This window comes from Sinocyclocheilus anshuiensis, unplaced genomic scaffold (assembly GCF_001515605.1).
Source record: "Sinocyclocheilus anshuiensis isolate Anshui unplaced genomic scaffold, SAMN03320099.WGS_v1.1 scaffold145, whole genome shotgun sequence".
NCBI lineage: Eukaryota > Metazoa > Chordata > Actinopteri > Cypriniformes > Cyprinidae > Sinocyclocheilus > Sinocyclocheilus anshuiensis.
The window spans coordinates 1643040-1654876 of record NW_015537973.1 but is presented as its reverse complement, the minus strand read 5'-3'; the positions used below and the strand labels follow the sequence as shown (position 1 = coordinate 1654876).

The 11837-nt window shown below is 42.5% G+C and overlaps 1 long non-coding RNA gene across 1 annotated transcript in view; it reads left to right on the top strand.

The window, feature by feature from the left end:
* The window catches only part of LOC107671525 (uncharacterized), a 19221-nt gene that overhangs the window by 6478 nt on the left and 906 nt on the right, over positions 1 to 11837 (top strand). The window lies entirely within an intron of this gene.

Genomic DNA, 11837 nt, shown 5'->3' with positions numbered 1-11837 from the left:
AGGGGTGGGTGGGGGATGAGATTACGACAAATTAATTTCTTCAGTGGAACAACTTCAATGAAACCTACCTCAGAGACAAAAGAAAGAAAAAATCATGGTCAAATGGCACTTTTGGTGGGTCAGAATGAAAGGGAAGACTGTGTGAGGAGGGAAAAACACTGCAATACAAATCATCACCATGAAGCAAGCAGTTGAGAGACTCAGTGTATGATGTGGATTCTCAAAGGATTGCACCATCTTGCACTGATTGTGCTTAAAATCAGACAAAGTCTAATGTCATGGTGTTGTGGCAACTTATTTTACATGCATGTATATGTGCATGTATAAGAAAGAAAGAAAGAAAGAAAGAAACTTGACTATTCCAAAATCTAATTTAAACACAATTTCCTTTTTTTGGTTTTCTGAGCAGATTTTTTGCTAGCTATTAATATGAAATTAGAATTACATGTCCCCATCTTCATCATCACTTGAATATCTGGTCTCGGAGCACTTTAAGTATGTCACCAAAACTGCAGCCAGATTTGCACTCACAGCAGTTTCTGAATTTAGAGATGAATTTCTGATAGATAGGCAAAAGGGGAAAAAAGAAATAGAGCTAATCAATTAAAATAGGCACAAAAAAGGATCAGAACAGGAGGCTGCTGCCCATGCAATAAGAAACTGGGAGAAAAGCTCTTGGAAGAGAAAAATATACAGTGGCCAAAAGTGTGTGGGAGGATTTATGTAACTATAATATAGGGACAAATTTGTCTCCAGAAATTCAGGACATTCTCACTGGAAACAGACAGAGAGATGATAGATGACAGATAAATAAATAAATAAATGCAGGAGAAAGGTTAATCAGAGGTAATTATAGCTTTATATTAAAACTAGTGCTATCAAAATTAGCACGTTAATGCAGTTTAACGGCGTTAAAAATATTTAATGCAGTTAATGCAGGGGCGGAGCTAGGGTTGGCCAACCCACTCACAACTGCTACTTCTGTCTCTTTTTCTTGACAAGAATTGCATTTATTTAAACGCAGAACGTCTTTACAATCACTTCAAATGGGAGACTTTTCAGACGCGCACACTCCAACTTCATCTAAGCGACAGGCGCTAGTCAAACGAGCGCAGAATAGGTACAGGTCACGAGGAGCTTCAGTAGAACAACAGTGAACTGCGGTCAGATGAGATGTTTTTCCTGTCTGCTCTTCAATTATGCTAGCATTTGTACTTTTGTAGCATACTTTTGTAGCTTTAAAGATTCATCTATAATTAATTTAGAATTTAGTGTTTGATCATTTATTCAATTTCTGTATATTTCTGTAAGTAAATATGACATTTATTATAATGGGTTTATGTGAAGATTATTCTAATTCACTTAAATTAGAAGCTGTTATTTTTTAAAGTCTAATAAATGTTCAAATTGATAGCTCTTAATTATATTGTAATGTTGAATGGCTATAGTTAATGGTTACATATTAGGAGGGAAAAATTCATAGAGACATCAGTAGAATTCCTCATTTAGGGGAGAAAAAAGGCAGACAATTTCATTACGTTTATGAACAAACACAACACAATGCATGATTCAAAATACGAGTAAAACACCTGTAAAAAATTAATGTGGAAAATTCTTCATATTAACAGGCCATATTAACATATATAGTGGTATGTGCGTGCAAATGTACACCATAAAATGACAATCAATATCCTCAACTAATCTTAGGATTCTGACAACTGGCAACTCAAGAAACCCATATGATAATCATAGAGCACATTTCACACAATTCCACCAGTCACAATGTAAAATAGTCAATAAACTAATCCATTTAACAGGTCTTCCACTACAACCAGAGGAAATCTAGGGTTAAGTTGGACAGCAACATTTATTTCCCCGATCTCCTTTTATAAAATGTATGAACATGAAAACTCACAGAATTATAGCTTAGACTTCGATCTATGTAGAGAAGTACTTTGCAAAATGTCAATTCTGAAAAGGTGGCTATGACGCTGTGTGGCAAAAGTCTCTTGCTCCTCTTTTTTTTCCCACTCTATTCAGTGAAAAATAATGCATTATGTTCCCAAGGACGTGAAAGATGGGGAATGACATTGTCTTGATCTTCTGGAGAAAGTGGCTTGAGTAATTTGGTAAATTACCTGAAAGATAGAGAAAGAGTAACCCCGGTTGCTCATCTGTGCCAATTCAATTTACAAAAAATAATAAACAAAGAAAAAAAAAAAGTCAACTGTGGTTGCCCAAACTGTACTGCACATTTTCCGATCAAAAAAAAAAAAAAAACCTACAAAAATAAATAAAGATTATTAATGTTTAATGTGAAATTCCAAACTGAGAAACGATCACTTTGACAAATGTATATACAAGTAGGATGTACAGTATATGTTAAAAAGAGACAATGTCCTAAAAACAAGTCTAGGCATAATCCTCCATTCTCATCTTATCGAGTGAGGAGATCAATGTTGCTGTGGGAAGAGCTGAGGTGTTTGATTTATCCAGTAAGGTGTTGTCTTTGTGTTTGCTGTTTCTTGTCAGCGCCTCCATTGACCCTTTGAGGACTGGCCTATGTAGGTTTCATCAAATGACCAGGCACAAGAAGGATAAGTGAGAAATAGAGAGAGGAAAAAACTGACGAGAGTGTTTGGGTGTGTGCATTTTCCCTGCGATACGTAGCACCCAGTCTCCAGACTTCCAAATTACTGTGAAATGCTGCAACCTTAATAGCCCTTCTGGCCTCTGGGTGTGTAAGCACATACCCTTAAGTATACTTTACCAGGCCTAACAGCATGACTAGGTTCCCTATAAATTCTGAGACCTTTGATCTCTAATGTATTTTATTGGTGGGCAAAAGCAAAAACTGTACTCCCTTGCCTGCTGTAACAAAGGCCTGCATATCAGCTTTACTACTGCCAATATATCACACATCCCAACAGCTTCACTGGTCTAAATCATAACAGAGAATTGGCCATGAACTGAGACAGATTAATTGGTACTCTTGTTTTCCTTTACAGAAAACACTTCAAAACATTATTTTAGAGCCATTACAAGGAGATCTACCACAGGCCTGATGGCTGTATATATAATTTATTGAAAGACTTGTTTCTTTATTATAAATTTTATTATAGATTTGTTATTACAGTGTATTTATTCATTATATTAAATTTTAATTAAAATGCATCAAACCTATCCTTTGTTATTTTAGTATCACTGCAATACAATTACAGTTACTGTTAATATTTTAATTACATTTTATTTGTATATTTTCTGTTTTGATGCTAGTGTTAGTTAAAGTTTTATTAATTTTGTTTTTGTCATTGCTTATTAGTTTTTGTTGTTGTAGTTTTTGAATTTCTACATAGTTTACATTCATTTTTATTAATTTGTTATGCTTTATTTCCGTTAACATTTATTTTATTTAAATTAATGAAAGTTTTTTCTAGTTAACTATAATAGCTGTGAATCTATCAAATAATAAATTATTATTATTATTATTATTAGTATTATTATCAATTAACTTTGGGGAGTGAAGGGCTAGTTGTCAAAAGGAGCTTTATCTCAGTAAGATCAATTTCGGTATAGATGCATACCTATATAATATACAACAATGATTTGTAGATTTTCAAATTTTACAAATTTCAATTACATAATTATGTACATTAAATTACACAATATAATAAATTGTTATATTATAGTTCATTGAACAGTTAATATTTTTTAATTAAAACACATTTATTAAAATCTATCAAATAATTGTTTATTATTATTATTATTATTATTATTCACTTTAAAATATTATTAGCAACTTTAAGATGTGACGATACATAAATGTATTATTATTATTATGATTATTATTATTCACTTTAAAATACTATTAGTAACTTTAAAATGTGACTATACATAAATGTATTATTGTTATTATTTAATAATAATAATAATAATAATAATCATCATAATCATAATAATCATAATAAAACAACCTTGAAAAATATTCGCACAGTTAAAAAGTGTGACAACCAGCTCTGGACTCATCTATAAATACACATGCATGCTGCATTGACACTTTTTAGCACGTTTTGACAAAGTTGAGCTCACTTGAGGAGTGTCAAGTGGAGAGTCAAAAGATCTCAGAGTGGCAGAGAGAGGCCAGTTGGCTAAAGTCTATCTCCGCCGGACGGAAGGGCAGGCTCTCTGCTTGCAGCTGGCAGCTGAAAAACCGGTACATATGCCGGAATGGAGAAAAATCAGCGGACCACTTCTCCTCAAACTATTCTGGCGCATAGTGGCTAGAGAGATGGGAGGGGGCAGATGACCCTGCCACAGGCTGCCATTGCTCCACCTTATCAGCCAGACAAGCCCTCTCTTCTTTTTCAGCTTCTGATGTATATCAGCATCCCGGCCACATTCATATGAGCATCCGGCTAGACACCTTCTGCCGCACCTAGTGCACAAACTGCTCCCAGAACCGCTCGAGCGCATCACGGTGACAGACAGACACATGGAGAGAGAACAAATATCATCAAACCAGAAAGCAAACACACACATTACTCTATATCCAGCCTGAGATTATTGGATAAAGGAGGCAATTTGTTCCTGACCCAAAGCCAGGCATAGCACAACAGTCTAAATCTACAGTATGACTTGCTGCATATTATCATGCAAATGACACTTCCTCAGACGTACGGCACAGCTCGACATGGAGTTTAGTGTTTTTATTATTCCTTTTCTTTTCTTTTTATGAACACTTCACCTGAAGCTGACACACATCCAACCGTTGTATAAATAGATAATGCAGCAAGTCATTTAAGTTTATTATTCCAGCATATCCAGGTTCCTTTTCCCATAAATATGTTATTTGAACATAATGGCCTGTTACAAATAAACTATAATAATGTGACTATACACTTCAGTGTCGCACATAAATAGATGTGTAGGTTTGTAATGCAGGTATGTATAAATACAGTCTATAGTGAATGCAAACATGGGAAATCTAGCAAGCACAGTATACAGACAAAATGATGCTATACACCATACATAAAATGTATATCCAAAGGTAGTATGCATTTGTGTTGTTTATGTCTGTATTTAGTTACAGCTAAATCTACAGTCTCAAAGCTATAAAAAGGCAGACTGAACTGAATGTATTAAGAGAAACAAACAAAAAAATAATACATGCACTACCATTCAAAAATTCTTTCTTTCTTTCTTTCTTTCTTTCTTTCTTGAAGTCTCACCAAGGCTACATTTACTCGATCAAAAATATGGTAAAAACAGGGTAACACTTTAGCTGGGACCAGTTGTCACTATTAACTACTTGCTTAGCAGCATGCATATTACTAGCATATTGGCTGTTTATTAGTATTTATAAAGCGCATATTAATGCCTTATTTTGCATGACCATATTTTACGTCCCTTAATCCAATCCCATACCTAAACTTCACAACTACCTTACTGATTAATAAGCAGCAAATCAGGAGTTTATTGAGGCAAAATTCTGAGTTAATAGCGAAAATTTGTGTGATGAAACAATTGGTGTGATGAAAAAGTTAATGTAATGCAATTAATTTTGAAAACAGTTGTGCAGCTCAATATATTTGTGTAAACAGTCGGTTAATAATAAAGAATAATAAAAAATAAAGAATTGTAGGATTCTTTAATAAATAAAAAGTTTAAAAGAACAGCATTTATTTGAACTCAAAATCTTTAGTAACAATGTATGTCTTTACTGTCACTTTTGATTAATTTAATACATCTTATATATATATATATATATATATATATATATATACTGTACTGATGTCTGACATTCTCAAGGAGCTCATTGTTTTCTGCACTTAAAATGTGCGTCACAACATTCATAATCAAATTCAGAACCATTCCATCTGTGTATCATTTCACATCAAAATTGCCAAGAGAAAGAGAACCATTCCAGTCCATGAACCTTATGGTTGGAAACAAGCTACATGTCCACCACATGTCTGGCACAAACATACCTCATTTCTTGGAACAGCAGTAATATGATTGGCCCAACCTAACGGAAGGATTCTTAATCATAAACAACTTTCTTTCTGCCTGATGTTCTCTGTGTCCATCTTAATTTGAACATATGTCAGATGAGAAAAGGAGGTAAAAAGCAAAGGAAATAAGAAACTTCATGTTCACACTGCCAGCTGGATGCTACAGTCTAAAAAACTTATAGAAATTAAAGGGGCCTGAAATGCTGCAATACCACTGTAATGAGGCAGAGTAAAAAGATTTAATGCATCACATATCTTGGTTCGAAGTCTTGCCGATTAGCCTTGTTTGTGGATTTGACCTTCTGTAAGTGTGAGAACGACCTCCCATTTTTATACGAGATAGCACGAGCGGCAGAAAACTGACAACTGACTTCTAATAGCGCTGATATCATTATATTACAAGAGACAGCGTTGCGATGAAGCAGAGGACTGTTTGATACTAACAGAGGGGCAGGAAAGGGACAGCACTAGTAAATGAGTAAGCGCAAGATGGCTGCCATTGATGGCTTGCCCTTTGGGCAGAAGTAAGAAACTCCTTCAATCGAAGGGCTCACGCAGAGAGATGAACTTGTTAAAGGGCCAGCGCGATTACTGGCAGGAGAACCGGTGCGCTTTTGTTTTTCCCGCCTGCCGCCACCGCTCGTCTTTTAATGTGTCTGATGTCCCAAAGCCCTAAGGCAAAAAGACCCAAGCACAAAGCAATAACTGGAGTCACTTAATCATGCAGATTTATGCTACAAGCTCTTTGTAGAGTTGTACAGTAAGAAAGTTATTTCCTTTGACCAGGAAATTAACGTTCTTAGAATTGACAAGACAGTTGACCCTGAGAGGTCAAGTAAATATCTACAGCGGATCTAAATATTTATAATTAATTATAACTAGTTATGATTAATTATTCATATTTCCCCATGAGCTGATTCGCTACAACAAACTCTTGCATCAACTATTAGAATGCTGGCCCTGTCGTTTCCTCAGTTGCTCAAATATGGTGTTAATCTCCCTTCATGAGCAGCGACTTGTATATAACATCATTAGCACAAGTGTCAAGTAAAAATAAGTAAATTCTTAGAGACATGACAAAGGAGTGGGAGGCTGTCTGGATTTGATAACACACAACACTGCTGGATGCCTGTGTGTTCATAAGCACATGCAGGATGACTCACAAATTGACTGATGTGTGAAGAAACTCAGAACATGGTATGGGCCAACACTTCACATGTTTTTATTGAATGGAAATAAATTAATATTAATAAATAAAATCACACACACACACACACACACACACACACACACACACACATATATATATATATATATATACAAAACGCGATAAAAGCCATTTTTAAAAAAATGTAGTTTCCGCCAAAATCAGTATTGTATCTGGTTGGTATTGAAAAGTCAATTCCTCTTCAGGAACTCGAGCTGTGTCGGAGAACGCTTTGGGAACGCCCTTCAGCGTGACCGGCTCTGAACCACGTGTGTAATCAGTTAAATGGATGGGCAAGACGTCACGGGCGGGGTGACGTAGCGACCAGGAAGCTTAAAAGCACATGAGGTGAAACCGGCGTCAGCTTTCTGTCATTCAGCAAGCGCTCTGTGTGTGTGTCATTCTGATATATGTTTGTGAGTAATCAGTCCAATGGATGGGCGAGACGTCACGGGCGGGGTGACGTAGCGACCAGGAAGCTTAAAAGCACGTGCGGTGAAACCGGCGTCAGCTTTCTGTCATTCAGCAAGCGCTCTGTGTGTGTGTCATTCTGATATATGTTTGTGAGTCTTATTTAGTGTTTGTCACAAAATATGTCAAAAGCACAAGACAAAACCAAACACCTCAAGGGCGAGGGTAGGCAGCGTTTCAGGCTGTGTGTTCCTCGTTACATTACGGGTGGGGATACACACAGTTTGTGCGTTGTCTACCCTGGAGCGGAGCATGCTGAGTAAACGCCCGCATTGCGAGCGTCTCTCCTGGTGAGCAAGGGGTACTCGGCAGCGGGTCAGGCTGGTGCGTGTCTGCACACCATGGCAGTGTTACAGGCATACCAAGCCGACCTGCTCAAAGAGCTATATGAGGGTGAGCAGGTAAAATCTGAGGATATTACTAAGCTTAGGAGGACCGCTGATTTGTCTCTCCGTGCCACCAAGGAGACCTCCCGTGCCATCGGCAGGTCTATGGCAGCTATGGTGGCGGCAGAGAGGCATTTGTGGCTGACCCTGTCAGATATGAAAGAGAAGGACAGGGTATGCCTCATGGATGCCCCGCTTGCGCCTTCTGGCCTGTTTGGCGACGCCATCTATTCCGTCGTCAACAGGTACCAGGAGGCTCGTAAACAGGCGGCGGCATTCCAGCGGTTCCTCCCTCGCCGCTCTCTAGCTCTGGGGGTTGCCGGGCAGGAGCAGCCCCCTCTGAGTACCAGCTCCTCATACAGGGAGGCACAAAAACAGAGCGTCGCCTCACGGTCAGGGGCCTCGAAGTCTAAGCCGGATCTGCGGACCGTACTGGCCCAGGACATATGAGGGCAGGCCCTTCTGGGGTGGAGCGGGTTACACCGCATTACACGGTGTCCGTCTCGCCTCAGTGCCCTCAGGAGATCGGTCTGCCAACCCTGCCGGAGTTATGGGGCGCAAGTGGTCTCCCGCGAGCGCCACTCTCAGTCACCGCCCGGGAACATAGCAGTGATAAGAGGCTCGCCACCTCCGCGGAGGTCTCTAGAGCAGCTGGTTCGGCCATCCCCTGCCGGTCCGCCATTACAGGGCACCGAGCTAACTGCTCTGATTACACCAGAGGTCAGTCTCGAGAGACTGATTCCCTTAGTAGACTATTTGGCAGCGTGGAAACTACTGCCAAATGTGTCTCAGTGGGTCCTGCACACTGCAGAGAGAGAATACAAAATCCAGTTCGGTTCTCCACCGCCTCGTTTCAACGGGATTACTCCCACACTGGAGGGCCCGGAGCAGGCTCTGGTCATGGAACAGGAAGTAGACAAGCTCTTGAGGAAGGAGGCCATCGAGGTGGTCCCTCCTCACAAAAAGGAGTCCTGGTTCTACAGCCGGTACTTCATAGTTCCAAAGAAGGATGGAGGGTTGCGTCCCATTTTAGATCTGTGTCAGTTGAACCGCTTAGTCATGAGACTGAAGTCCAGAATGCTCACACTCAAACAGGTCGTGTCTCAGATCAGGTCCGAGGACTGGTTTGTCATGATTGATCAAAAAGACACATACTTCCATGTATCCATCCTTCCCACTCACAGGAAGTTCCTGAGGTTTGCTTTTGGGGTCAAAGCATACCAATATCGGGTTCTTCCTTTCGGCCTTGCACTCTCACCCCGCACTTTCACAAAGTGTGTGGATGCAGCCCTGGCTCCGTTGCGACTCCAGGGCATCCGCATACTCAACTACATCGACGATTGGTTGATTTTAGCTCAATCAGAGCAGACGGTGGTTCGACATCGGGATGTTGTTCTCGCCCACGTGAGAGAGCTGGGGTTAAGACTAAACGCCAAGAAAAGTGTGCTTTCTCCATTACAGAGAACCACTTATCTAGGCGTGGTCTGGGATTCGACCACAATGCAGGCACGTATGTCCCCTGCTCGGCTCGAGTCGATCCTCACCGCAGTCGTGAGAGTCAGAGAAGGCCGCCGGCACTCTCTGTCAAGCAGTTTCAGAGACTGCTGGGTCTGATGGCAGCTGCGTCCAACGTGGTACATCTTGGCCTGCTGTACATGAGACCCTTACAGTGGTGGCTCAAGACCAAGGGGTTCTCCCCGAGGGGAAACCCGCTTCGCATGATCAAGGTCACGTGGCGATGCCTACGTGCCTTGGACATGTGGAGGAAACCTTGGTTCTTGTCTCAGGGCCTGGTGCTGGGAGCTCCCTGTCACTGCGTAACGCTAGCGACAGACGCGTACCACACCGGTTGGGGTGCGGTCATGAGTGGCCACCCTGTCTGAGGTCTGTGGAGTGGTCGCCATCTGACATGGCATATAAACTGCCTGGAGATGCTGGCCGTGTTTCGAGCACGGAGACACTTTCTCCCAGACCTAAGAGGTCACCATGTTTTGGCGCGCACTGACAACACAGCGGTGGTCTCTTACATCAACCACCAGGGAGGTCTGCGCTCACGCCGTTTGTACAAACTAGCGTACCAGATCCTTGTGTGGTCCCAGGGCAAACTCCTCTCGCTGAGAGCAGTTCACATTCCTGGGCATATCAATATGGGAGCAGACATCCTGTCGAGGCAGGGGCCGAGGCCCGGGGAATGGATGCTTCACTCTGATGTCGTGAAGCAGATATGGAGAGTTTTTGACCAGGCTCAGGTGGACCTGTTTGCGACTCGAGAGACATCGCACTGTCCCCTCTGGTTCTCTCTGACTCATCTAGCTCCACTGGGGCTGGATGCCATGGTACAGACGTGGCAGAGGCTTCGTCTGTACGCTTTTCCCCTGATCGCTCTGCTTCCGGGAGTTCTGGAGAGAGTGTGCCGGGACGGGGTCCGTCTTCTGCTAGTAGCCCCGTTCTGGCCGGGCCGAGTATGGTTCTCGGACCTGATTTCTCTCCTTGACGGCTCTCTATGGGAGATTCCCATCAGGAGAGATCTCCTCTCTCAGGCGGAGGGTTCAATCATCCACCCCCGCCCAGAGCTGTGGAAATTGTGGGTGTGGCCCCTGAGGGGGCACAGCTCATATCTTCCAGTCTCTCAACCGAGGTTGTTGAGACCATCCTCCAATCCAGTGCTCCCTCAACGAGGAAACTGTATGCCTTGAAATGGAAACTTTTTACTTCATGGTGCGGAGACCGCCAGCTCGACCCAGTTAACTGCCCGGTTCGTACAGTGCTGGAGTTCCTGCAGGCCCGATTCTCTGCAGGGTTGACCCACTCCACCCTGAAGATCTACGTGGCGGCCATTGCGGCCTACCACGCCCCTCTCGGGTGGCCAGTCAGTGGGCAGACACCCCCTAGTTACACGTTTCCTCCATGGTGCGCTGAGGCCTCTGGTACGATCTCATGTCCCTCCATGGGACCTGGCTGTGGTGCTAGAAGCTCTCTATAGGCCTCCCTTCGAGCCTATCAAGGAGATCTTGGATCGCCACCTCACTATCAAGACTACTTTTCTTCTGGCGATATTTTCTCTCAAAAGAGTTGGGGATCTGCCTGCCTTCTCAGTGGGCCCTTCCTATCTCGACTTTGCGCCCGGTCTGGCCAAAGCGTTTCTGTACCCTCGAGCGGGGTATGTTCCTAACGTCCCCTCCTCTACACCACGGCCTGTCATACTCCAGGCCTTCAGTCCTCCTCCCTCCAGGGAGCCAGACCAGCAGAAGCTTAATTGTATGTGTCTAGTGCGAGCACTGGACGCATACGTCCACAGAGCTGCCCTGTGGAGAAGGGTGGGCCAACTGCTTGTTTGTTGTGGTCCCCCTAAGAGAGGTATTCCAGCTACAAAACAGACCTTCAGTCGGTGGATAGTAGATGCCATCTCTATCGCTTATGAGTCTTCTGATCTCCCTTCGCCTCTAGGGGTCAAGGCTCACTCGAGAAGTGTGGCGGCCTCCAAGGCCTTCTTAGCAGGTGACTCTATGCAGGACATCTGCAATGCTGCGGGATGGTCCACGCCCCTAACCTTTGTCAGGTTCTATGGCCTAGATATGCGAGCCACTCCGGGCTCTTCTGTTCTCTCGCCCTAGCTGAGCAGGCTTCCACACTAGGCAGAGATTTGAAAGTCTGGCGGCATGGGCATACTCGTTCGCAAAGCGTTCTCAGACGCAACTCGAGTTCCTGAAGAGGAACGTCTCAGGTTATGCATGTAACCATGGTTCCTCGAGGGAACGAGAC